Genomic DNA, 22,824 nt, shown 5'->3' on the forward strand with positions numbered 1-22,824 from the left:
AGAAAGAGAAATTAGGAAAACTACCCCATTCACAATAGCCTCGAAAAAAATAAAATACTTGGGAATCAATCTCACAAAAGAGGTGAAAGACCTCTACAATGAGAACTATACAACACTAAAGAAAGAAATTAAAGAACACCTTAGAAGATGGAAAGATCTTCCAGGTTCTTGGATAGGAAGAATTAATATTGTCAAAATGGCCATACTACCTAAAGTGCTATACAAATTCAATGCAATTCCAATTAAAATCCCAATGACGTACCTTACAGAAATAGAGCAAGCAATTATGAAATTCATCTGGAAGAATAAGAAACCCAGAATAGCTAAAGCAATCCTTAGCAGGAAGAGTGAAACAGGGGGTATTGCAATACCAGATCTTCAACTCTACTACAAAGCAATAGTAACAAAAACGGCATGGTATTGGTATCAAAATAGAAAGGTAGATCAATGGTACAGAATAGAGGACATGGACACAAACCCAAATAAATACAATTTTCTCATACTAGACAAAGGGGCCAAAAATATGCAAAGGAGAAAAGGTAGCCTCTTCAACAAATGGTGTTGGGAGAATTGGAAATCCATATGCAACAGAATGAAACTAAACCCGTATCTCTCACCATGCACGAAACTAAACTCAAAATGGATTAAGGACCTCGGAATCAGACCAGAGACCCTGCATCTTATGGAAGAAAAAGTAGGTCCAAATCTTCACCTTGTTGGTCTAGGATCAGACTTCCTTAACAGGACTCCCATAGCACAAGAAATAAAAGCTAGAATCAACCACTGGGATAGATTCAAACTAAAAAGCTTTCTCTCAGCAAAGGAAACTATCAGCAATGCGAAGAAAGAGCCTATTTAGTGGGAGAATATATTTGCCAATCATACCTCAGATAGAGCACTAATCTCCAGAATCTATAAAGAACTCAAAAAACTCTACTCCAAGAATTCAAATAATCCAGTCGATACATGGGCTCAGGAAATGAATAGACACTTCACAGAAGAAGATCTACAAGCAATCAACAAACATATGGAAAAATGCTCAACATCTCTAGTAATAAGAGAAATGCAAATCAAAACCACCCTAAGATTCCATCTCACCCCAATTAGAATGGCGATTATCAAGAATACGAGCAACAACAGGTGTTGGCGAGGATGTGGGGAGAAAGGTACACTCATACATTGCTGGTGGGGCTGCAAATTAGTGCAGCCACTCTGGAAAGCAGTGTGGAGATTCCTTAGAAAACTTGGAATAGACCCTCCATTTGACCCAGCTATCCCACTCCTTGGCCTATACCCAAAAGACTTAAAATCAGCATACTACAGAGATACAGCCACATCAATGTTCATAGCTGCTCAATTCACAATAGCCAGACTATGGAACCAACCTAGATGCCCTTCAATTGATGAGTGGATAAAGAAACTGTGGTATATATATACAATGGAATATTACTCAGCCATAAAGAATGATAAAATTATGGCATTTGCAGGCAAATGGATGAAATTGGAGAATATCATGCTAAGTGAGATAAGCCAATCTCAAAAAGCCAAAGGACGAATGATATCGTTAATAAGTGGAGGATGACACATAATGGGGGGGGGGGCAAGGGTTAGTGTTAGGGTTAGAGTTAGGGTTAGGGAGGGGGGGCAAGTATGGAGGAAGGAAGTACTGTATAGAGGGTAAAGAGGGGTGGGAAGAGTGGGGGGAAGGGAAAAAATAACAGAATGAATCAAACAACATTACTCTATGTAAATTTATGATTACACAAATGGTATGCCTTTATGCCATGTACAAACAGAGAAACAACATGTATCCCATTTGTTTACAATTAAAAAATTAAAAAAAAATTCTGCATTGAAAAATCTAAAAAAAAAAAAAAAAAAAACAAAAGGGCTGAGGATGTGGCTCAGTGGTTCAGTTCTGGGCGCAACAAAACAAAACAAAACCACAACACAACACAACAAAAGCCACCACCACAACAACAAAACAACAACCAAGAAGAGTCCCTGAGATGATTTCAGACCGGGAAAGTTCATAGCCAGAATGCTTGTAGGCAAAGGAAATTTTTTTTAATTCAAAGTGAAAGCTTAACACAGCATATAACTCACCTGGAATGTTTCAAGTTGCTGATGATGAAGGTTTCAAATTCAAAAGAAAATAATGCAGTGATAAAAGTTTAGTCCTTAAAATAACAGAACTCCTAGAATGCCAAATGCTGAAAACTTCTAGTTCAATCACTGTATCTGCAGCAGACTCTGGTTTGTATGTATGTGCATTGTGTGTGTGTGTGTGTGTGTGTGTGTACATACACATACATATGTACATACACATATTGGAGATTGGGACACTTTAGCACTGAGCTATGTCCTCAGTCCATTTAATTTTTTATTTTGAGACAGGGTCTCACTAAGTTGTTGAGACTGGACTTTTATTTGTGATCCTCCTGCCTCAGCCTCTGAGAAGCCGGGATTGCAAGTGTGCACCACCACACCTGGCAGATAATGGTTTTAGATATACTTGAAGCCTACTCTTAAACTTGCAGACATTTCCCCTCCATCCCTCCCTACCTCCTTCACTTCCTTTCCTCTCTCCTTCTCTTTCCTTCTTTCCTTCCTTCTGTCCTTTCTCTCTCTCTCTCTCTTTCTTCCTTTTTCCTTTCTTTCTTTTCTTCCTTCTTTCTTTCTCTCTTCTACAAATACCCTCTGAATCCTCTGAAATGCTATGTGATATCCTTGGTATGCAGTAGAGGCTGTATATGAAATGCAGGCTCCGTACACACTTGCTGATTGAGTTTTGAATTTCTCTGCTGAGGGAAGCTTCTGTTGTCAGTAGGAGAAAAGAGAAGTCAAAGTTTTCTGAGGTTGTTTTTCTTGATGATAACCATTCTTTTCATGAATTTGCATACATTCTCATCTGCTCTTGCAGTTTCCTCCTCACAGCAATCCTATGAGGTAGAAATTCATTTTTAAAACTTGCTCTTTCTGGATATACATGGCAGTATATTTTGACATAGTATAAATACATGGAGTATAACTCATTCTAATTAGGATCCCATTCTTGTGGCTGTACATCACGTGGAGTTTCACTGGTTGTGCTTTCATATATGAACATAGGAAAGTTACGTCTGATTCCGCTGTCTTTCATATTCTCATCCCCCCTCCCTTCCTTTCATTCCCCTTTGTCTAGTCCAGTGAACTTATATTTTTCTCTGAGGTAGAGCTTATTACCCACATTTTACAGATATGAAAATTGAAGTTGAGAGGGATGAAGTGGTTTGCCCAATATCACATATCTAAATAGTACCCAATCCTGAATTTGAACTCAAGTCATTGGGCTTGCAGTAAGTTCTTCATTCCAACATACCAACTCTCTGTTAATGTTAGAGAGAGCATTTTTTATCAAGTCTAAGGTGATAGCATGCCTCATTATTGATGTACCACTGAAGATGAAATATAAACTGATATGCCATTGAATGAAGAAGATGCATCTAATATCAGAGATAGTAAAGTGTTAAATCTGATGTAATAGGAAGTATAAATTTCATGTGAACAATTGTCTTAGTTCTGGATACAATTACATTTCCTCTTGTTGATATATCAGGACATGTGTAAATCTACAGGGAGTGTTGGCTTAACAAATAGAATGACACAAACTTTTTCCTAAGAACTGCTGTGAAATAAAAATAAACAATCAAATGATCATGCTATTTCATCAACATAACACTCTGCATGAGGGATGAGGTAACACCTGGAAGAAGCGATCCTTTTCATTCCAATAATGAGGCAGGAGAGTTGTAAGTAACACTTAAGCTCAGGGAGTTGAGGAGTGACCCTGGGACAGGAGGAATGGAGCAGGTGTTGGAGGAATGGAGCAGGTGTTGGAGGAAGTGCGTCTGGAGCAATGATTCTAAAATGCAGCCCAGGGACCAGTGTCCCTCTAGAAGGAGTTTTTGTTGACTTGTAGCAAAATGAGGCTAAAAATAATAGGATCATCCTGATAGATAGAAAAGGTGATACATACAATCCAAGATTCATTCATGATAAAACATCCATTCATAGATATTTTAAATATTCTCTTTTTTTAAATGTAAAACTATTTATTTTTGCTTGTTAGTCTATATGTCATAAAGGAGGAAAGATTTTCTTCTTTTCCCCAAGTTCCTGCCTCAGAAGATAGAAGAGACATTTCTATTAAATTAATAGTATTGGAAAGAAACCTTTCACCTTTCTTTCTTCCCTTCATTAGTTATGCCTAGGCAGGAAGAATGATCAAAACTGGTGAGCAGAACTGCCTTCTACTGGGCAGGCATCATGTTTCTTCCTCTCTGGCTTCCTTTCTTAAAGACATAGTCTACCTGCAGCTACCTGTGCCTACCTGTCTTCTACCTGTAAGCATGCCAGGGAAGCACCTGCCCCTACAGGGTGAAGTTCAATGCTTTGCCAAGACTGGGTTGATAAATGCTATTCAGAGCACAACGAATAAGCAGGATCTTTTAGATCCTACTCCATGCTGCACTTTTAAAGTTTTACCTGTAATAAAGCTATTATTTTGGTTTCTTGTTCTTATGTTTACTGGTCATTCTTCCCAGATCTTGAGAGAAGAGTATGATTGTATGATTCACTCAAGACTCAACAGATTAGTATAACAGAATCATGGAAGAGCAGCATCTTTCTACCTGGAAGGGATGTTAACTGAACAATTCCCTCCTATTCTACATGCAAAGACTTGGAGGCATTCAGCTACTTACCCAAAGTTACATGGATAGACCAAGATGGGACTGAATTTGGCTTCCTGGAATTTGGATTCAGTGATCTTTCCATTACTGTTATGTTATTCAGGGCCAGTTGTGATCACAAGCACTTGAAATCTTTGAATCTATCTCCTGTCATTCAATACATGGATATCATGTATAGTGATCAAATTAAGGTAATTAGCATTTCCTTCTTAAACATTTGTCATTTCATTTTGTTTGGAAGCTTTGAACTCCTTTCTTCTAGTTCTTTGTAAAATGTATCATATATTGTGAATTATAGTCACCCTTCTGTGCTGTAGAGTAGCTGAATATTGCTGAAGAAAATCACAAGGCCAGGAAAATCAGTATCTCTAATGGCAGCATCCCCTTACAATCCTTCACATTCCTTTAGCAATCTCATTCTCACATCTTCTGTAATGGCAATTACAAAACTTCTTCACATTCTGCTTCTGAATGCCTTTCTCTCTCATCACTCAATAACAAATGCCTCCCTGTTTCACTAAATATTAATGAAGTGAGAACTCAACTCTGCTGTTAAACTCATTCTTTTTTTAAAAAAATGTTTTAATTAGTTGCACATGACAATAGAATGCACTTTGATACATCATATATAATAAAGTATAATTTCTCATTCCTCTGGTTATACGTGATGTACATCTCACAGGTTGTATAGTTATATATACAGGTAATAATGTCTGATTTCTACTATCATTCCTATCTCCATACCCCATCCCCTCCCTAAATATTCACTCTTAATGAAAATTAGGCTTAGGGGGGATTTCATAATCTGATAAATGTTATTCATAAAAAATATAAAGAAACATTGTACTTATATGTGCAACATTGAAATCTTTCTTGTGTGGTGGAAGAGGAGGATCTCCATTTCCTTCTCTGCTACTGAACAAGATGTTAAAAGTAACCATAGTGCAGTACACCAGGAAATAGAAACAAAAGGTGTGGAAATTGGCAAGGAAGAAATGATACTTCTTATTTTTCAGCAGTTATACAGAAAATCTAAAATAATCTCCAGATCCATGATCAGAATGGGTAAGAGAGAAGAGTGTGTTCGGTTGGACATGAAATCAACACACAAATCAGTTGTATTCTATATAAATATTAAACAATTAGAAAATAAAATTTTAAAAGATAGCACTTACAACAGCATATAAAATGTCAGGTACAAGCTGGGTGTGGTGGCACATGCCTGTAATCCCAGTGATTTGGGGAGTTGAGACAAGTTCAAAGGCAGACTCAGCAACTTCGTGAAGCCCTAAGCAACTCAGAAAGACCCTCTCTCTAAATGTATTACAAAAAAGGGCTGGGGATGTGGCTCAGTGGTTAAGTGTCCCTGGGTTCCATTCCTGGTAAAAAAAAAAAAAAAAAAAAAAAAGAAAGAAAGAAAAAAGAAAAAGAATAAAAAAGAAAAATCAGGTACACAGGAATAAATATAACAGAAGACACATGCAAAATTCCTTAGAGAACTTTTATTATGAGAAAGCAATAAAAACCCAAATAAATGTGAAATACATCACATTTGATGATTAAAAGGCACCAGTTCTTTCCAAAATGATCTATAGAGTCAATGAAATTTATGTAAAAATCTCAAAGGTTTGTGTGTTGTGTGTGTGTGTGTGTGTGTGTGTGATTTAAAGTAGATTTAAAAAGTTTTATGAACTGGACAGCACTTTACAGAAGAAGACATACACGTGATTAATAAATATATGAAAAAAGTGTTCAACATCTTTAGTAATTAGAGAAATGCATACTAAAACAACTCTAAGATTTCATCTTACTCCAATTAGAATGACTATTATCAAGAACACAAACAATAATAGATGTTGGTGTGGATGTGGGGAAAAAGGCACACTCATACATTGCTGGTGGAATTGCAAATTCGTGCAGTCACTCTGGAAAGCAGTGTGGAAAATCCTCAGAAAACTTGGAATGGACCCACCTTTTGACTCAGTTATTCCATTCCTCGGTTTATACCCAAAGGACTTAAAATCAGCATACTACAGTAATGCAGCCACATCAATGTTTATAGCAGCTCAGTTCACAATAGCTAGATTGTGGAACCAACCTAGATGCCCTTCAACAGATCAATGGACAAAGAAACTGTAGTATATATACACGATGGAATATTATTCAGCCATAAAGAAGAATATTATGGCATTTGCAAACAAATGTATAGAATTGGAGAATATCATGCTAAGTGAAATAAGCCAATCCAAAAAAACAAAGGCCGAATGTTTTTCCTGATAAGTGGAGAATGATATATAATGGGGGTCAGGGGGTGTGGGGAGTGAGAGAAAAATGGAGGCACTTTGGATTATGTAGAAGGAAATGAGGGGGGTTATGAAAAATGGTGGAATGAGACAGACATCATTACCTTATGTACATGTATGATTACACGAATGGTATGACTCTACATCGTGTACAACCATGGAAATAAAATGATGTACCCAATTTGTGTACAATGAATCAAAATGTAGTCTGTAAAAACTTAAAAAATAAATAAATAATTAAATAAAAAAAAAATTTTTATGTAAGGACTTGGAATGCAGCTCAGTGGTAGAGCACTTTCCTAGCATGAGTGAGGCCCTGGGTTTCATCCCAGCACTGAGGAGCAAACAAAAAAAGTTTTATGCAAAGACCAAGAGTCATAAACAAAAAAAGTTTTATGCAAAGACCAAGAGTCACTAAGACAGTTTTGAAGAACATATGAAAGATCTTGCACTACTGGGTATCAAGATACTTTATAAATCTACGATTTTCTTTTTTCTGTACTGGGGATTGAACCCAGGGGAATTTTGCCTAGCTATAGTTCTACCTGTTAATTTTTTTTTTTTTAAATAGGAGATTGAACACAGGGGCACTCAACCACTGAGCCACATCCCCAGTCCTTTATTTATACTTTATTTATATTTATATTTTATTAGGGTATTAATAAGTTGCTTAGGGCCTCACTAAGTTGCTAAGGCTGGCTTTGAACTCGAAATCCTCTTGCCTTACCTCCCCCCACCCAATAGCTGTGATTACATAATTTGTGCACCAACTTGCCTGCCTATAAATCTACAGTATTTTTGACAGTGTGGCCTGGGCACAGAATCTGATTACCATAAGAGCTGGGCAAGTGATGACTTGCAGGGCAAAGGGCAGGGTTTATAATCTGGAAGGAGCATATGGGAAGCTCCTGGGGTGCTGACAGTTCTATTTCTTGACCAGGATGATAATGACCCAGGTATTTGCTTTTTTGTAATTCATTAAACGCTATAATTATGTGTGTGTGTGTGTGTGTGTTTACAATAAATCGTTCTTGTTTTAAAATAAGAAAGTATAACCAAGTCATTAGAGACAGATGCTGGGCTGGAGTGAAGAGGTGCTTCTTTCACGGTGCACACACATCCTGTCAATCTTCTGTCTCAGGTACATTTTGAATTATTTTGACATGCATTGGCCATTGAGGATGAATCTAAGTCCACCAAAAGCAATAGTCTATCAAAACAATCAATCATCTATTCTTTCTTTTATTTATTTTTGCAGTGCTGGGGATTGAACCCAGGGCCTTGTGCAGGCTTAGGCAAGTGCTCTCATTCTTTTACATTCCTATCAGCCCTCTCTCACCTCCCAATAATTTTCAGCTTCTCACTATACAACCTAGCCTCAAACTAGCCTCTCGTTGCCCCAACATAGATTGTAGTACAAGTGAAAAGTGCATTTGACTGCCATTGCTATCTCCTGCTATTTCTCTCCTCATTGCCAATGTTATAACAGTCCTGACTGGTCCTACCGTTATCCTCTTAACTCCTCTGAGTCCTGTGTTCTGAAGCATACAGAAATTCAGTGATCAAGGAAGGAGAGCTAAAATACAAATAAGATCCAAAGTGGGTGAGAGAAAGACGGAAGAGAGCAAGTGTCCAGCATTCATACAAGACCCTGGCCACCAGCAATGGGCTCACTATTTCTTTCAGATATCTAAATAATTCAACCCTAAAACCCTATCCTGACAGTTTATTTATAAGTGAGTTAACATAAGAGAAGGCACTAATGTTTCTGATGTAAAACAGAAACAAGACACACTCAAATCATAGCCTCATAAGCAAAAGAAATGATTGTTGTTATTTTAAGTCACTACATAGTGGAGTGGATTTTTTTAAAAAAATTATTAAAAATTTTTAGTTGTAAATAGATCCAATGCCTTTATTTATTTATTTATTATTTATTTATTTTTATCTGGTGCTGAGAATTGAACACAGCACCACACATGCCAGGCAAATGCTGTACCACTGAGCCACAACCCCAGCCCCTGAGTGGGTTGTTATGTAGTAATGGATAACTGACATAGGTGTGATATGGATTTTTGAACTTGGTTGTCCAGCTGATATGAGAAAAAGGATATTATTAATGGGATTGTAGGGATGGTTTCTGTTTTACAAGGATCCTTGTTGGCACAAGTGTGGAGAGGGGATTGAGGTGGGCCACCACTAGAGACAGAAGAGGATTGAAAGTGAGGAAAGAGAAAGCCTTGTTGTGTGGCTCACCAGTATTAATCACAAGGCCAGATGAATGGTTTTGAGCAATCTGGACTGTTCATTCCCCCTGATCAGAGATTGCTTCAGGAATGTGTGTGTGTTTGGGCTGAATTATCTTGTCAATTTCATATGTTGAGTCGGAATGCGATTGCATTTGAAAATAGGGCCATTAGAGAGGCAATTAAGCTACGAAGAGGTAATTAGGATGGATTCTAATCCAATATGGCTGGTATACTTATAGGAAGAGGAAATTTGGACACAAAGAGAGACACCCAGGATACACATCACACAGAGATCAGACCAAGTAAAGATACAGAGGGGTGGCTACTACAAGCTAAGGAAAGAGGCCTCGTAAGGAACCAGACCTCAGAAGGAACTAGAACTGGGCGTGTGTACCTTTCACATCTAGTCTCCAGAACTGTGAGAAAACAGGTTTGCATTGTTCGGGGCACCAGTCTGATCCTTTGTTAAGGAAGCCCCGTGGAACTAGTGCAACATGTAACTGATCTCTGACCAGTGCGACATTAGGAAAACACTCTGGAGAAAGCTTGCTCTCTCATGAAATGGAACCACAGGAAAAGATTACACTCCTTCCTTGTCTTGTAGGCAATGCCTGAAATACCAGTTGCCATCTTGAACTAAGGATGAAGAAGTGGAGAGAAGCTAATGAGTCAACAAAGTCTGGATCCTACTGTCTTTCTAGATTTCTTACTTCATGGTGTGATATATTTACTTTTTTTTTAAATCACTTCGACATGAGGTTTCCATTAGTCACCACTGAATGTGTTCTAAATGATTGAGACCTTAACTAAAGAAGTGTCAAGGGCAGAAGGATTTGGAGGAGGTGGCATGGAAAAGAGATTTCAGAAGAAGTAGGAGGTACAATCAGTGGAACACAGTCACTGATTGGATGCTGGTGGTTAGAAGGGATAATGTCCCTCCAACAGGTCTACCGTTTTCCTAGGTTCTTAGGTTCAATCAATCAATTGTAGACTGTTCCATGATGTGTGTGCTACTAAGGACAGGATGCATACTGATACTAAAGATGCCAAAATATGGAAAACTACATCTGAGAATTAATAAGAAAAAGTCATGTACAACAAATTAGAACAGATAAAAAAGTTTAAAAAAGGAAAAAATACTAAAAGAAGTATATATTTTGCCTGTGTGCACATGTGCAGTTTTTATGGGTTAATTGAAATACAAATAAAATATACACATGGGTCTCTTATTCATTTTCTCCACCGTGCAGCCTGGCATTGGAACCTGTGATCTGAGGGCCAGTTGGCTTTCTTTTTTCATGATGGCTTTGAGGTTCTTGGAGGAAACATTGTGAGCAATCTCAGCACAATAAGACTTGTTGGACATCAGCAGCATTTCTAGCACCTTGACATTGAGGACCAGGAACTTCCAGAATCCACTGTTGCTCCCATAACCAATGTGGGGAATCAAGTTCTGGCCCTTGAATCTTCTCTGTACCAAGTTGTTGATATCTCTGGGTTTCTATCGGTTTTGCTCAATTGTGACATATCAGCCTGACTAGGGCTGAATGAGCTTCTTGTTTCTCTTTTTGATGACCTTGGGCTTTATGAGATGTCTGAGGCTGGTGATAATGCTAAGCAGGAGATTGCTGTTACCCTGTAGGCAGGGCAAGGAGGAGAGAGGGGCAGAAGTGGGCCTTCCTTCATGGGCACTGTTTTATTTTATTTTATCATTATTTTGTGCAGATCTATACTTCAGACCTACAAAGATAAAAAATACTATCTTAATCAAAGAGAGATTCACAGTCTTTTCCTGTGGGTTGCAATGTTATCAGTACTATAATGAAGATTTGTATTAGGGATGTGGTGTCCCTGGGAGGAACTGATTCACTTCTATTACAAGCCAATGAGATTTGAATAATACTGGAAAAGGAATGATATAGAAGGTTTAAAGCATCAAAGATGATTTTTATAGGTTTAATCCAAAATGCAGTACATACTAAAGTTTGTTTAGTTTGTGGCAAAATAAGAAAATTTAGGACAAAATAGAAAACCTTTGTATAAAACTATTCATTCAAACTAAAGACATATTTATTCTGAAATGATACCTTTCTTATTTGTGGTTAAAGTTTCTTTTTCTATGAAATGATGATGATGGAAGATGTTTAACTTGAGAAAAAGTTTTTACTTAGCAGGAAAGAAAGGCACAAACAAAAACCCAAACTCAACATCAACTCTCGCTAGTCTCCTCTGTTGTCTTTTTGAAAATACACAAGTGCATGTAATCTGCAAATCTAGGAACAATGCTAGTAGTAATATTTGTCCTGCTAATTCCTCTGATATTTGTCCTGTATATCTTTCCTGTAGTAACCAGAGGCCTCACCTCCTTGGGAATCATGCCAGGGAAGGGGGAGTCAGGAGACCTGGGCTGTGCCCCCTGTACTCTCTACATAAAGGGCTCAACACTTCAACTCCAATTAGGAGCCTCTGCAGAGAAAGTTTCAGGGTCCACTGAAGTGTGACCTCAACTCCTGACCCCCGTGTTGAAGGGGTTTGCTTTCTGTGAGTTTGGGGAGCCCTTAGGTCTCAGCTCAGGTCTGGTTTAGTTCCCAGAGAGGTGTGGAGTTAAAAAAAAAAAAAAAAAAAAAAAAGAGGCAAGGGACCTTTGAGTCTTTGTAGGACTAGACAGGAGTGGGCACAGGGAAAAAGAAAGAAACATAATAGAGATAGTGACTTTTATCTTACTTTTTTTTTTTTAGACCACCATGACCCAACTGGGCTTCCTGCTATTTCTCATTGTGGCCACCAGAGGGTGCAGTGCTGGTGTGTCTCACTGTCAGGTTCCCAGCCCACCTGCACACAGTATTCAAAGAAAACAGAAATAAGCAGAGTTGCTTCCACGATGGGGGTCTCTCCTGAGCCAGAGATGATGTCTTTGACATGCACAGAGGCCAGCTTGGATGTACTCCGAGTGCTGATTTCTGACCTTTTGAGGGATCTGGTCTCTAGCAGTGAGAGTATTGGTAAGACATATCCTGGGTCTCGTTCTTTGTGTGTGTGTGGCCCTGAGGGGACCCTAGTAGAATCCTGTCCTCTCCTTGCCACTTCCCACTACCATGGCCTGCCTTGACCTTGGGATTTCCACAGTAATTGTGTGGTATGCTCTAGTATCCTGTGATTGTTCTCTTTAAATAGTCTTCTCTACAAGAATAGCAATGGCATTTTACAATCTGCATTTCTTTTTGTTGTTATTTATTTATTTATTATTTTTTTAAATAAAAAGACTGTTTCTTTTCTTACTACTGGGAATTTAACCCAGGGGCACTGAACCACTGAACCACAGCATCAGCATGTTTTATTATTTTTTATTTTGAGATAGGGTCTCCCAAGTTGCCCAGGCTGGTCTTGAATTTGTGATCCTCCTACCTCAGCCTCGTGACTCACTGAATCACAGGAGTGTACCACCATGCCTGGCTGAGAAAAGCATGTTTCTAAATATTATTTCATTTGACCTCCCACAAAAACACTATTTATTATCTTCATCTTTGGCATGAGGAAACTGAGACTCAGGTATGTTAAGTAGAATCCAAGGACTCTCCACTTGGAAGCTTGAACTACTTAAGCCTGAATACCTTGGACTCCAAAGCTTGTGACTGCTTCCATCCCCCCAGACTTTTAGACTGTTTGCAAAGTTGAAACTCATATACGAGGTTCATCATTGTACGCCCCTGTGGGTCTCTTGACTAGAGTCTCAACACTGTCAACATCATATTCTGTCTCAACCATATTTAGCTACCTGCATTTCTTCAGGTTAGACTTTGCTTTATTCTTTTATCCAGGTCTTTGGACATGTTGTTCTCCTTGCCTTGAATTCTCTTTTCTTTCTTCCAACTGATAAATCATGTCTGTTCTCTCAGAATACACTATAGTGTCAACAAAGTAGAAAGCCTCTGTGACTAAGTCATCCAAACCAAAACGGTCCCCTGGCTCCATTCAGACTTCTCTATTCTCATCTCAGTCTTTCTTTTGTTTTCCTGAGCTTATGCTTCATTCCTTTTAATAACATTTTCTGTTGTTTTTTGGCAGCTTCCTCTAGAGGTAAGTTCCTGGGGGGTGTTTATTTTCTTTGAATGTCAGGTGCCCATGTCAGGACTTGGCACAGCAGGAGGTTGTGTGGAGGGAGGTAAGTTAAATCCGTGCTGGATGCTGGCTCAGATGGGCTGAATGGATGACACTAGATAGCTCAGGGCCTTCCAACCCAGGCAGCGAGTGATGGAATGAGTTTGGGATTAGTGGCAAGGGAAGGCTGGGTTTTGTGTCAAACCAGCAAAGAGAATGAAACTTCATATTCTCTAGCAGTGGTCAGTACTGTTCCCAAGAAATGGACCTGGTCTTTATTGTCTGCACCTCTGCCTAGAAGCTGCAAAGAAATTAAAGAGAAGTACCTTAGGGCAGATGGTAAGTAACGATTCCTGTCAGGATTTTGTCCTCTGGGAAATTCTTTTTTTTTTTTTTTTTTTTCTTTAGCTTATTTAAAATATTTTTGGTACTGTGGATTGAACCTGGGGAACTTTATCACTAAGCTACATTCACCTATCCCTGCTTTTTATTGAGACAAGGTCTCTCTAAGTTGCTGAGGCTGTCTTCGAACTTGGTGATCCTTCTGCCTCAGCCTTCCCAGTTGCTGGGATTATAGGCTTGTGCCACTGCACCCACCACTATCCATCTCAAGAAAATTTCATTACCCCAAAAAGAAACTCTATACTTATTAAGAATGAATCTGAAATCTACCTTCCCTAAGGCCCTGGTAACTTCTTTTCTACTTTCTGTCCCTATAAATTTTCCTCTTCTAGTTACCTCATATAGGTAGAAACATAAGGTAACTACTTTTGCATCTGGCTTATTTCATGAAGCATATTTTCACTAAGCATGAATAATTAATTTCTTTTTTATCCATTTCTGCATAGATGTATATGTCAACATATGCATGCTATATATTGTGTATGATGTGTATGTATATATACACTCAATATTTTATTTATCCATTCTTCTGTTGAATACTTGGGTTTTTTCTGTCTTTTGAGTCTTGTGACTAATGCTACAATAAACGTTAAGTGTACAAATTTCTGTTTGAGTTCCTGTTTTTAATTCTTTGAGTGTATCCTAGAAGTGGAACTGCTAGATCATATGAAAATTCTGTGCATAAGTCGGTGAAGAAGTTGCTGAGAGCTTGGATAATTCTGTGTTCTGCCTTAATTGGTGGGGTGTCATCTTCTGAATTTGGGGATACATACACCCAGGGATGCAAAGTGATAGAACTTAGGAGAAGAGCCCTTAGGTCAGGTGTCTAGTTCCCAGAGCTGTCCTGGTCACGGGGCTGAGATGGACCATGAGCTCACACACAGGGAGGCTCTGGCTGGTTCTCTCTACAGATGGCCTGTATTTCCTCCAGGCCAAGAATGGTGTCATCTACCAGACCTTCTGTGACATGACCTCTGCGGTGGCGGCTGGACCCTGGTGGCCAGTGTGCACGAGAACAGCATGCCTGGGAAGTGCACGGTGGGCGATCGGTGGTCCAGTCAGCAGGGCAACAGAGCAGACTACCCGGAGGGGGACGGCAACTGGTTCAATTACAACACCTTTGGGTCTGCAGAGGCGGCCACCAGCGACGACTATAAGGTGGGTGCCACTTGGGAAATAGTGAGGACCTGAGTGTGGCTGGGTCATAGCAGGAGGCTGAGGGAGGTGGCTGTGGACAAAGTGCTGGAGCAGAAGAGAGAAGTAGCTACACATCTTGCATTCCAGCTCCCTCCCCACATGACTGTTAGGTATTGGGGTACATGATCTGCTGGAAGGGGTGTGTAAGCATGGCTGGCCATCTGTCCACCTGGAGCTCAGAGCTAACAGCTCAGCTGAGGGAGCCCATGTACATCTTTTGCCCTTGTGGAACCTTCTGAGCTGGTCAGTCTCAATATTGGTTGCTTTTCCAGACATCCAGGCCCAGGACCTGGGCATCTGGCATGTGCCCAACAACAGCCCCATGCAGAATTGGCAGAACAGCTCTCTGCTGAGGTACCGCACCACAACTGGCTTCTTCCAGCATTTTGGACATAATCTGTTTGGCCTATATCAGGTACACAGGGCTGCTGGCTGGGGAACACTTGAGTGTTTGGGATTAGTGGACAAATCTGCTCTGTGGAGCCATGTTATGATTGAGTTTCTGGGAAAATCAAAGCTACTATTGTTTACATTAATATTTTAATGAGTTCACAGTAATATCATGCATATCTCAGAAACCCTGAGCCAGACAAGGGAAGAAGACTAGAGGAGGAAGAGTGGGAAGAAGGAGGAAGAGACACAGAGGACTTGGGACTATTGGGGAGATGTAGCCATGGGGAAGGAGTCATTATTACTCAGACTAGTTTCTGAATAATGACAATTGACTTGAGGGGATCCCTCTCCTGTTCAAATGGTTGTATATCTACTGTCCTTACAAAACTTTTCTTTTGTGTTCCTGCAGAAATATCCAGTGAAATATGGATTAGGGAAATGTTGGACTGACAATGGCCCAGCAATACCTGTGGTCTACGACTTTGGTGATGCTCAGAAAACTGCATCTTACTACTCACCTTCTGGTCAAAGTGAGTGGTTGCTCCCAATGTCCAATTAGATGTCCTTTCTTGAGCTCCCCAGGTTCACAGGTAAATACCTGTAATCCTAGCTATTCTGGAGGCTTGAAGCAGGAGGATTACAAGTTACAGTTCAGCCTCAGTAACTTAGCAAGACTGTGTATCAACAAAAAAAAAATAACATGGATTGGAGTTGTAGCTCAGTGGCAGAGCACGCCTGCATTCAATCCCCAGTACCACCACCAAAAAAAGAAAAAACTTGTATGTACTGATTGAGTTATTAAAATGTGTCAGACTCTTTCCTAGGAAATTGACATGATTTGATGTCATTACATCATGAGAAAACTATGAAGTTAGGATTACAATTTTCTCCATTTTATAAGGCATAACCCAGTCCTCCTAACTACCACCCTGTAGCAGCCTCTTATAGTAATTAAGAAAAAGAGAAGGCTAATGTTTTCAGGAAAGAACTAGCAAAGTGGTGAGGAAGATTTATTTTTATTTATGTATTTATTTATTTTGATTTTGAGAATTGAACCCAGGGGCACTTAACCACTGGGCCACACTCCCAGCCCATTTTTATATTTTATTCAGAGACAGGGTCTTCCTGAGTTGCTTAGGGTCTCACTAAGTTGCTGAGGCTAGTTTTGAACTTGTAATGCTTCTGCCTCTGGAGGTACTGAGAATATGGACATGCGCCACCTCTTCCAGTGAAGATATTTTTGTTTTGAAGGATAGCTATTAGTTTTCTTAAAGAAGAAATATAATAAAAGAAGTATAATAAAACTATAGAAATTAAGTTGGATTGGAAAAATGAAAGCCATTCATATTTGCTTTTGATATTTAAATGAAAGCAGGACAGCAGGTGATGCTGGGAAAATATCCCACAGTAACTGGCTGAGGCCTGTGTAAACAGCAACAGGTGGCTGCATCTGACAACGGCTTATACTGCTCATCTTTACATAGTGATCTTTATTTTTTCTTATTGTTTGGTGGTATTAAGATTGAGCCAAAGGGGACCTTACCATTAAGCTACATCCCCAGCCCTTTTTATTTTTTTTTTATTTTGAGACAGGGTCTCACTAAGTTGCTGAGGTTGGCTTAGAACTTGTGATCCTCCTGCCTCAGCCTCCTGAGTCACTGGGATTACAGTTTGTACCACTGTGGTGGGCCTGGTGAGCTTTCTGTACAGACTAACTCCTCCCATGATCTTTAGGAGAACAAGTTTTCTATGAGTTCCAGCCTCTTACCCCAGCTGACAGAGGTTCCTTCAAGCCCTGAGTTCAGGGCTGGGATGCACCAACCCTGGCCACAAGGGTGTGGGGCTTGGATGTTTGGCTCTAGCCTAAACTTTTGGCTTAGGGCATCTTGTTCTGCTTCTAGTTGTAATTATTATTATTAGTAGCAGTAGCAGTAGTAGTATTTGGTACTGGGAATTGAACCCAGGAGCACTTTACCACTGAGCTACTGCCCCCTCTTTTTTTAATTTTTAATTTTGAGATAGGATCTCACTAAGTTGGGTAGGATTGCTGAAGCTGGTCTTGAACTTGAGTCCTTATGCTCCAGTCTCCCGAGTCACTGGGATTACAGGTGTGAGCAACTGAGCTTGACTCTAGTCACTTTGGGGGGTAGGGGGGCAGAGGTAGTAAGGATTGAACCCAGAGGTACTTTAACACTGAGCTACTTTCCCAGGATTTTTATTATTTTATTCTAAAACAGGACCTCACTAAGTTGCTGAGGTTGGCCTCAAACTTTTGATCCTCCTGCCTGAATCTTCTGAGCTACTGTGACTACAGGTGGGCAGTGCTGGTGCCCTGTTCTAGTCACTCCTTTTAAAGCTTGGCTTTTGTTCAATTTCAGCGGAATTTGATGTGGAATTTGTCCAGTTCAGGGTGTTTAATTACGAGAAAGCAGCCAACGCTCTGTGTGCCGGGATGAGAGTTACTGGCTGCAACACTGAGCACGTGAGTTTATGGGGAGACCGCAGCCTGCACCTGCGCCTGTGTGGGATGTGTCATTGGGTATCTGACTTGCTCTCTTTCCCCCTTATTCTCTTTACTCTCTTTTTCCATTTTTATGGATGTATTATGCACAATAGTTGGTCTTGTTACATACTCACACATGCATGTGACATAATTGGATCACTTTCATTTTGCACTTACCTGTCTTTCCTTTCCCTCCTTCTTTCCCAGTCCTCTTCCTCAACTCTACTGGTCTCTGTTCTATTTCCATGAGATGCCCCACTTTCCCCCTTTATTCTCTTTAGCTTCCACATATCTTGTTACTCTCTTGATCATGTCATATGAACAGAATTTGACTGGGTTCTGTTTTATCAATATTTTAGTTTGTGGTTAGCATGCTTTCTTTCTTGCCTTTTAATATTATATTGGGGATTAAATCCATGGGCACTCTACCACTAAGCTACATCCCTTAATATTTTTTTATTTTGAAACTGGGTCTTGTTAAGTAGCTGAGGCTGGCCTCCACCTTGCCATCATCAAGTCAGCCTCCAAAATCACGGGAATTGTAGACATCTGCCACCTTGCCAACTCAGCTTGTATTTTCTTTAAGAAGTGTTTCCTTGTGTTGATATCATAAAGCTATTGCAAATATAACAATAATATTGGAAAATTTTTAATAATTACCATCTAGAATACTAACCTTTATGTGAGCATGTGTATGTGTGTGAGAGTGTGACTTCTCTTCCTCCTTGTGGAGTCACAGGGACCAGGGCTGCAGAAGTTCCGGTCCAGACACAAGAATCCTGTACACTTTAGGACGAATATCAGGGGTTAGAGGTTTCAAATGCATCATTGATAAATGCTCAGTCTTTGGGAGAAAACATTCTGTTACCTGGAGTTAGGGTGAGGATTATGTTCAGGGACATCCCATGGATGTTTCTGAAGCTGAGAGTGCTTGAGAAACATGAAGTGTTGTTATTCTCCACATGGTTAAGCTTTCAAAGTCAAACCTGGCCTGCCTAACCCTGCCCAGGGATTGCATGGATGCACCATGTGTTGAGAGGTTACCAGGAAAGTCCCAGATATATTCTGCTAGACCTCGCTCAGGCCATCCCAGCTCCCTGCCACAGGTACTTTCTCTGTCCAGAGGTCACCATGTGGAATGATTGCCAGAGAAGGACGAGGCAGCTTCACTGTCCAGGAGAACCTTGGGGTCATGATGGGGAATTTTAAGTATGGGGACACTAAAGGAGCAGGTCTCATTGTGATGACCTGGCTCCTATGGCTCCTTTAAGCCATGGCTTAAGGTGTGTGTAATGTAGTGTGCACATGCACTCGTTCATTACCTAGTTAAGGCTGCACTGGGCACCTACACTGCACAAATACAGGGGACACAAAGAGCTTCTTGTTCATCATCTAACAGGGCAGACATTCACAGAAAGATGAAATTACTATCTAATGAATCCAAGGTATCATAGAAATATAAACCAGAGAGATGGGAGTGTAGCTCAGAGGTTGAGTGCTTGCCTGGCATGTGTGAGGTCTATGATTCAACCCACAGCACCAAAAATAAAAACAAAACAAAAGGAAACAACAAATAACTAGGGGCTACAAGAACATCTAACTCTGATAGGGATGTCAAGGAAGTGATTGCAGGAAAGGTGACTTCTGTGCTGAGTGGACCGACAGAACTTTATGAGGTATAGGTTAAATGAATAATATGTTCAGAATCTTCAGTGTTTCAGAGAGCATGTGACATTGAGGGAGCAGCAAGCTGTTTTGCAGTTTTGGTGCATGAGATGTATGTGGGGTAGAGACAGCAACTGTATAGGAAGAGACCTCCCATCACACCAAAGAGTTTGAACTTCATTTTGTAGGTGATGGGAGCCAATAAAGTGCTTTAAAGGGAAGATTGACTTGATCATCTTTGTGACAGTTATGCTGGTAGCACAGTGGTGACAGACTCTAGGGGGGTGACATTAAGGACCAGAAGATCAGTACTGAGGTGGTTCCAATAGTCCAGATGAAGGCCTGAAGTCGGGTTGAGCCCACAGGGATGAATTCCAAAGATTTAAAATTTATGATCAGTTGAACACAGATGATGGAAAGAGAAGTCTAGAATAACCTCATGGTTTTCATTTGGGTAAGGGGACATCTTTTATTAAGTCAAGGTGTCTGGATGATGAACGGTTTGGGGATCAGTGAAAGACATGCAGTCATATTTTTGCTGCTGCATAATGATATTTTGATAAAAGACAAACTGCCTATATGACAGAGGTCCCAGGAGGGTAATGTCATATTACCTTGTGACATCATGGTTATCTCAGTTTGTATGAATACACTATCATGTTCACACAGTGACAAAATTGCCCAATGATGCGTTTCTCAGAAAGTATCCCCATTGTTAAATGATGCCTGGGTGTGATTGACTGTGTTTTGGTTGGGTGGAGCTTGAAGTGCCTGCAGAGAGATCCCAGTGATAGAGTTTGAGTCTGTAGCCCAGGAAACAAATGGACTGGAGACAGAGTTTTGGGGGCCATCAGTGAATTGTTAGTAACTGTAGCCAAAGAGGATCAGACAATCTATAAGGGAGATGCAGAAGTGTCCCCTCCTGGAGCAGCACTTAAGAAATTCATGAAGGAGGAGTCTAGTCAGGCAATCCAGGAATGAATGTTCAGACAAACTGAAGGATAGTCAGGAGATGGTGTATCACTAAAGCTAAGGGTTGAGAAGTTTTTATGGGAGAACTAGATCAACACTGCCCAAGGAGAATCTATGAGAACCAAAGATTCCTCTGTATTTGGCCATTAAGGTCTTTGGGCTCACCAGCAGAGCTCTCATTGCCACCTCCTCCTCTCTTTGTTTCCTAGCACTGCATTGGTGGAGGAGGATACTTCCCAGAGAGTGATCCCCTGCAGTGTGGAGACTTCTCTGCTTTTGACTGGAATGGATATGGAACTCATGTTTCTTACAGCAGCAACCGGGAGATAACGGAGGCAGCTGTTTCTCTTCTACCGTTGAGAACTTCCTACTATGGGACCCAGAACTCTTGTCCCAATGATGGGGTCCCAATGATGGAGAACCACTTGCCCAGGAGCTAGAATGTTATTAGCAGAGAAAGAGGAATAAATGATATTAATTCAGCGATTGGTGTTTATGTTACTTGTCTCTGTGTCATCATGAAAACTATTGCCCAGGAGCTAAAATATTAGTAGCAGAGGAAAGAAGAATAAAGCATATTAATAAATCATATTAGAATAGGGTTGATGTTTGTGTTAGTTGGATTTGCATCACTGTGACCAAAATATCTGACAAGTACATCTTAGAGGAGGGAAAGTTTTTTGGCTGATGATTTCAGAGATTCAGTCCCTGGTGGATCAAGTCAATTGCTCTGGGCCTAAGGTAAGGCAGAACATTACGGTGGAGGGAAGTTACTGCACTCATGGCAGGTAGGAAGGAGAGAGAGAGAGAGAGAGAGAGAGAGAGAGAGAGAGAGAGAGAGAGATGGGGGGCCTCAGGGAAGAAGAACCCTTCTAGTGCAAGCTTTCAGTGACCCACTCCTCCAGCCTGCCCCGCCTACCTACAGTTACTACCCAGTCAGTTCATTCAAATTAGGATAGATGGTTAGGGTACAGGGCTCACAATCCACTTACTTCGCCTTTGAATATTCCTAAATTAACACAGAATTTTTTCATGAAGGGAGTAAAGCACTGTAGGAGATTTCAAAAGACTGTCTATTGCTCTGAAAAATTTTAAATCAACCACTTGTGTACTTGGAATCTGAGAGCTTAGGAATCTAAATAGGGGAATGTGCTATCCCCCAACCCCCTTCATGTAACCTTTAGACTATTCAGAGGAATAAAGGACAGGGAGGAGGCTTTTATCCTACTCCTTCTTAACTTACTCATATGTACTGCTCAGTATGCATCCTCATGCTGAAACTCCTAAAGAAGAAAATAGATCTTTATGCAAAGTGGCCAAGTTTCACAGAAGGACTGTCCACCCAAGAATTTTGCAGGTCAAGACATAAGTAAGCAGGGACCATTGTGAATTAGTTTACAACCACATCTTAGCAAGAATGAAAATGCCTTCTCTGGGACATTGCATTCATTACCTCAGTACTTAATATCTGTTTATCAACTATGAAAAATCAGGCACTGGGCCAGGATCTACTAAGCTAAATTAAATTTAAGGGAGCATAAATTTTATGTTGAAAAGTTCAGGGGCTAGACAGGGCAGGGTATAGAAAAAATGGGAGTTATTGTGCTGTAGAGTTTATTAAATACCACAAGACAGACTTATTAAGGACCACAAGTTAGATACAAAGTGTAACAGCTGCTCCCGGTTCCATTTCAAGGGGAAGGTGGGTCATCCACCTGCTTGGAGGGGAGGATGGAGGTAGAGTTGGGGTCAGGATTGGTGGAGCAGATTCCTAATTCGTGTTGTTTATTAGTGGCTTCCAATAGTTGGACCTTGCCTTCCATTGTCATGCGAGGAAATTTACCTTCCTTTCATCTGGTCCTTGGCACCCTTTCTCAGTAGCAAGGGCATTTCCAAATCAACTCTGAGGAAACTCCCATGGATTGGGGGTTGTCCTTTGGGAAGAAATCATAACCATTAGATTAATTAGAACAAGTGTGTAGACCATGTTCAACAAGGCTGTTTGGGCTACTAAAAGAAAATACCAAAACCTAAGCAGCTTATAAACAACATGAATTTAGGGCTGGGATTGTAGCTCAGTGGTAGAGCACTTGCCTAGCATGCACAGGGTCTGGGTTCCAACCCCAGTACCTCAAAAATTAAATAAACAACATGAATGTATTTCTCATAGTTCTGGAGGCTGGTAAGTCCAAACAGAGTGCCAGTGTGACTGGATTCTGGTGAGGGCTCCCTCCTAGGATGCACACTGCTGGCTTCTTGCTGTGTCCTCACATGGAAGAAGGGAAGAGCAAGGTCCCTGGAGATTCATT

The 22,824-nt window shown here is 40.4% G+C and overlaps 1 pseudogene across 1 annotated transcript; it reads left to right on the top strand.

Annotated features, from left to right (window-relative positions):
* Nucleotides 1-12,029: 12,029 nt before the first annotated feature.
* LOC306665175 (intelectin-1a-like) lies at nt 12,030-20,875 on the top strand (annotated as a pseudogene). Its single transcript has 7 exons — nt 12,030-12,087; nt 13,624-13,722; nt 14,697-14,947; nt 15,231-15,397; nt 15,785-15,905; nt 17,754-17,857; nt 20,725-20,875. The product of its transcript is annotated as an intelectin-1a-like (transcript).
* The last annotated feature ends 1,949 nt before the right edge of the window (nt 20,876-22,824 follow it).

Source organism: Sciurus vulgaris (assembly GCF_902686455.1).
Source record: "Sciurus vulgaris genome assembly, chromosome: 1".
Classification (NCBI taxonomy): domain Eukaryota; kingdom Metazoa; phylum Chordata; class Mammalia; order Rodentia; family Sciuridae; genus Sciurus; species Sciurus vulgaris.